Raw genomic sequence first — 5,847 nt, forward strand, 5'->3', positions numbered from 1 at the left:
AAGAGAAGTTTTATCATAATTTTGTGTATCTGTTCTTGGGCTAATGCATGTTTGATATAATTTGCAAATATATTGTTTATTTATTGCGCGCACCTGTATGAATGGTTTATGTTGTTAAGTATAACTTAAAGCATGCAAGTAGGCTAAAATAATCAACTAACATTGGAATATCAGTAAGGTCTTGGGTAATAACGCAAAAGAGCGACATTCAGCCCCTGGGTATGGCTGTGCGAAAGCAATATACCAGGTTGCGAAGTACGGGAAAGTGCGCGAAGCAACCTGCGCATAGGGTCAAACCGTGGACCAGTTGATCTCATCAGACATCTTTAGGGTGTGGAAGCATGGTTCTAGCACCCTCCCATACTACTTCGGGTCAGACCTCAGTATGCGCTCCGTGGACTGTTGCCGAAAGGGCCAGTAGTACCAGGATTTGTTTGGCTAATTAACTCCGAACTTAGGTCAAGCCCCAACAAGCCAACACATCCTCTTAACCAATATATTTTCAACATAAATAACAAAGATATAACAACCCTAAAAACCACATATGGACAAGAATATTTACCAATCAAATACAAGAGGAAAAGATATCTTATTTAGCATATGCAAAATGCAACCAAGTCTGGGACTTCCACATACCACCCGACCATAGATTGGTTGAACCAAATCTCTCTTTCAACCAATCACCCCTATGAAATATTCCAAGCATGAATGTGGGATCTCATGGAACAAATCAAACAAAACCAAACCAGGGCTTTCAGAGGCCAAACCACCTCAACCCTCCACCAACGATTCCACCTCACAGTCAGACATCACTAACCATGACCATATTTTTCTCTACCCAAGCTGTATAGGGCTCCAGAGCATTTGTTCCAACCAGGGCTTCCAGGACTAGTAACTCAATCCATAACTGCTACTGGGATTCCAAAGTGCTTGTCCAACTAGGGCCTCCAGGACTAGTAAGTAAACCCACCAAGGGCTTCCATAACGTTTGTATAACCAAGGTTTCCAGGACTACTAAATCCATCCAAGATGTTACATGAATTCCAAAGCATTTTTCCAACAAATGCTTCCAAGAACTAGTAACTCAACTCAAAACCACAAGGGACATGAGGACTGTTGTCACTTTTTCTAGCACTTGTAGCACAAGTGCTTCAGGTGATATAAAGCTTCCTAAATATAGCCCATAGGTTGATTGTAGATGAGTGCTTAGAACATATTAAAGAGAGAAGTGCATTGGAAGATTATTAGTGGGGATTTCGGCTACACTCCCATTGTCATGTGGTTTAAAAAAGATAATAAAGGGGGGCTTGGTTCAATGGTCCTTCATCAAGGTAAACTCAAGCCAATACATGGATCTAAATACATAGGGGGTAAATCGGGCTAATATCAAAGAGAAGTGTTCCATTTTGGTGGCTGACACACAACAATAAGCAGTTTAATATTGGAGTTGTAGTAAAAGTGAAGAGGAGGAGAGAGAGGAGGGAATTCGATGCATAGGGATGGAAACAAGACAAAATCCTAAGCAACAATGTTCCGACAAAAGTATGGAATACTAAAGAGGTGGAATGGAAGAAACAATGGAGCGTTAATTATGGTCCCACACTATATGCATCATGGATACATTTATCACCAAACAAAAATTAGTAAATATGTGCACATTATAGGTACAATAGGCTATCAAATAACACATGTAAATATGTAATTATGCAGGTACTTCTCACTACTTAGCAGCAAACATGAAACCATGAATAAGAGTGAAATTGACAACTTCATTACACTATTTCAGAGGGAGAAAGAACATACATGAAGGGATATACAAAGGAGAAAAAAATACTCCGCATTCCTCTGATTGGAATCATCAAAATGAGTCCAATTCACGAGTCCATTACATTTAGCAATACATAGCTCAAGTCCCTCATGAATTGGAAAATAGAACCAAAAGTGGAATCACAGAATTTCGATCCCCTGGGTGCAGAATTATGGAACCTGTATTAAGTGTTTCTTACCCCTATTTATAAGGAGACAAAGAACTTGCAAATCAGTTACAAAAATATCTCAGGTGTAAGCATCCAACTATCTGCTTAACTAGCTGTCTTGGTGTGCAGGCTTTGTCGCCTCAAATTATTACAACAGAAAGATGCCTTTCTTTAAAACATAATAACAAAAACAATCAAATCAATAAAACATAATTAACATGTGAAACTGAAATGATGGTCCTGTAAAAATATCTCCACGCCACTTCCTTTGTTGACTTCTGGTCTAGCCACATTTATGCTACATTACATCTCATACTCTCTTGGCCGGTTCCCTATCATTTTCAGCCTTAACAACTTTAATTCTTCACTTACAGGAACGGGGAGCGACCCATGATGGCCATAACATGTCCTAAGCATAATTTCCAACTCATTCGTCCCTTTCCTTCCTTTATCAATCCACTGGAACTCAGTCTGCCTCGTGAAATGATCATACAAGTGTATCAGAGCTGAGGCTATTAGGGGACTTCAAATTGAATAGACTTGAAAAAACTGTGAGCGCCGATCCCTGATTGGCCCCCTCTACCTTAGCCTTGGAGATTAGGTGGAAACTACATGATAGAGGCCTAGGGTCTCAGGGCCAAAGCCTTCAGGGGCTTAAAAACCTTTAGTCGCGACGGGGGCCGATTATTTGAATCATTACATCACTAATAGTCCCCATGTGTAACACATAGGACTACACACTTATGCACTTGGGCCCCCTTTGGAATATTGGAATTCACAGATAAGGAATTTCACAACCTTGCCTTCGGTTGCACCCTCCCAAAACTTGCGATTGCAACGCGTGACATGGCCCGATCCACATGTAGAGGGAATGAGGGAGGGCCCATGGAAAAGCTTGAACACATAAAAAAAGTTGATAAACATTTCCTGCTTTATAAAAACTTTTATTAACCTTTTTCCCAACCATTGGTAGAAACACACAACACACACATATTTATTCTGGTCGCCTTATGCCACATGTCCGCATCGTTTTGGGCCCATAGTATCGGGTGTTTCTCTGATATGCATATCAGAAGAAACCTCGATATTCTCCTCTATGAAATGTCGATATCACATTATTTGCGATCATCGATATGTGATCGCCCCCTCCTTCTTAACCCCAGCCTTCAATTCTTCGAGCTGTTTGTGACTGTGGGCTAGTCCTAATGTCAAAGCCCCTCAATAGGAAGTCTTCAGTCAGAGATTTCTGAAAATGGAAAGCGTTGAAAATGTAGGAATTTACAGGGTAAGTTCCTTATACAGAACACCAAAGGACACCGCTCACAACCAGATTGCAGATCAATACACCAATATTTTTGACGTGGTTAAAACCCTCAAAGAGGGAAACAGTCCATGGCCTGAGCCAATGCGGCCACTTCAGGCAATTTATTAATAAAAGAATGAAAATTTACATATGCTTCTCTCATAGATGGATTAACCTACAAATGACCCTCCATGCGCTTTAAATAGAAATCATGGACCAATCGGGTGTCAAGCCACGGATCAAGTGTCGGTAATACCGAGGAGAGAATGAACCGTCGGATCACTACATATCGTGACCGTCAGATTGTAAGTTACAAAATGTACAAGGTAAAGAAACACACTTTACCTAACTCTATACTAAACCAAGTTGTACTTAACTATTTCCTATGTGTCGGAATATCCTAACATCCCCCCTTAAGAACAACTTGGGATAGGATTGAAGGATTTACAAATATGACACAATAGGAGAAGGAAGGAGGCACTAGAGCCTATCCCCCCTTAGTGACAACTTCCTGAACTCCAACCATAAATCGAAGTTTAGTGAACTTCGCCTCTGTGAGAGCCTTTGTAAAGATGTCTGCAACTTGATCATCTGTTGAACAATATTGCACTTCAAGAACATGGTCATGGATGAGCTTTCTGATGAAGTGCATGTGCAGTTCAACGTGTTTGCTGCGCTGATGTTGGATTGGATCTTTGCATAGCTGAATGGCACTTTGATTATCACACCAAAGTGTAGTCGGATGCTGCTACTGAAAGCCAAACTCTGACAGGATCTGACGAAGCCATAAGGCTTCCTTACTAGCTTCTACGACACCACGATACTCTGCTTCTGCAGAAGAAAGAGAAATGGCACCTTGTTTCTTGCAGGCCCATGTAATAGGTCCTGAACCAAGAGTGAACACATAACCTGTAGTAGACTTCCGATCATCAGGGTCACCAGCCCAATCGGAATCAGTGAAACCAACCGATAGAGGAGATGCTTCGGCACTGTAATGAATCCCAAACTGAACTATACCTCGAACATAACGAAGTATTCTTTTAGTTGCTTTCCAATGACTTTCACGTGGGTTTTGCATAAACCGAGCAACAAGGCCAATGACAAAGGAAAGTTCAGGTCGAGTATGGGTTAGATACAAAAGTTTTCCTACAAGTTGACGGTATAAGGTAGCATCAACTTCAGGAGAAGTAAAAGTGACTGAAAGTTTGACTCCAGACTGGAAGGGAGAAGGGGCTAGCTTACAGTCTTCCATGTGAAAATGGCGTAGAATATCACAGGCATACTTGGACTGGGAAAGGGAAATACCCTCCTTGGATTGCAAGACTTGAAGACCGAGAAAATAATGTAAGTGTCCTAAGTCTGTCATTTCAAATTTCTTTTTAAGGCTGGAATTCACATGGTTTATAAGGTTGGGATCACTACCGGTAAGGATAAGATCATCAACATAAAGAACAAGAATGATAAGAGACTTGCCCACTTTCTTGGTGTAGACAGTATTGTCAGAATGACACCTAGAAAAGCCAGATTCTAAAAGAAAGCTATCCATTTTGGCATACCAAGCTCGAGGAGCTTGCTTGAGACCATAAAGGGATTTCTTAAGCCGACATACAAGGCTGGAGTCTGTTTTTATGAAGCCAATGGGTTGTTCCATGTAGATTTCTTCATGCAAGTCCCCATGCAAGAAGGCAGATTTAACATCCATCTGATGGACTTCCCATTTGAACGAGGCAACAAGGGAAATAACAAGGCGGATAGAGTTCATTTTGGCAACAGGGGAGAAGGTTTCAGTGTAGTCAATGCCTTCAACCTGTGAAAAACCTTTAGCAACAAGACGAGCTTTATGTTTATCAACTTTCCCATCTGGTCCATACTTGGTTCTGTAAACCCATTTGCATCTAACAAGTTTTCGTCCCTTTGGTAGAGGAACAAGATCCCATGTATCATTTGCCAATAATGAATGATATTTTTCATTCGTAGCTACTTCCCAATCTGGATGGCCTGAAGCTTCTGCAAAGGTGTCAGGATCATAATTTACTGGAGCTTGAGCCAGTAAAGAAGAAGCTCTGTCAAACTGAGAACGTGTGCGTCGCTGATCTGTAGGATCACCGGCAAGATCACCTGCTGCATCTCGAGTAGCACGAACCCATTTTGGAAGCTGAGGAGCTGAAGGAGGATCCTGAGATGGTGGGGGAGGATTGTCATCCTCACTTTCATCATCTGAAGAAGAAATGTCTTCAAAAGTAGAAGAGATAGGGAGAGGTGGCACATCCGCCGGACTAGGCTCGCATGCCAATATATTTTCATCAAATTTTACATCTCTTCTAATGATAACATTTTTGGACTTAAATGGAATAAGTCTATAGCCTTTGACATCTTCAGAATATCCAACAAAAGTACATTTTTCACTCTTAGGTTCTAAAGCTTTATGCTTTTCATCTGGAATATGGGCCCACGCTTCACTTCCAAAAACAGGAAAGTGACTTACATCTGGTTTGATTGAGATCCATGCTTCTTCTGGAGTGATATTCTTTAAAGCCTTAGTAGGAGTGCGATTTATTATGTAATTTA

This window comes from Pinus tabuliformis, chromosome Q (genome assembly GCF_031772625.1).
Source record: "Pinus tabuliformis cultivar Carrire ecotype Pingquan chromosome Q, CPIR1, whole genome shotgun sequence".
NCBI classification, from domain to species: domain Eukaryota; kingdom Viridiplantae; phylum Streptophyta; class Pinopsida; order Pinales; family Pinaceae; genus Pinus; species Pinus tabuliformis.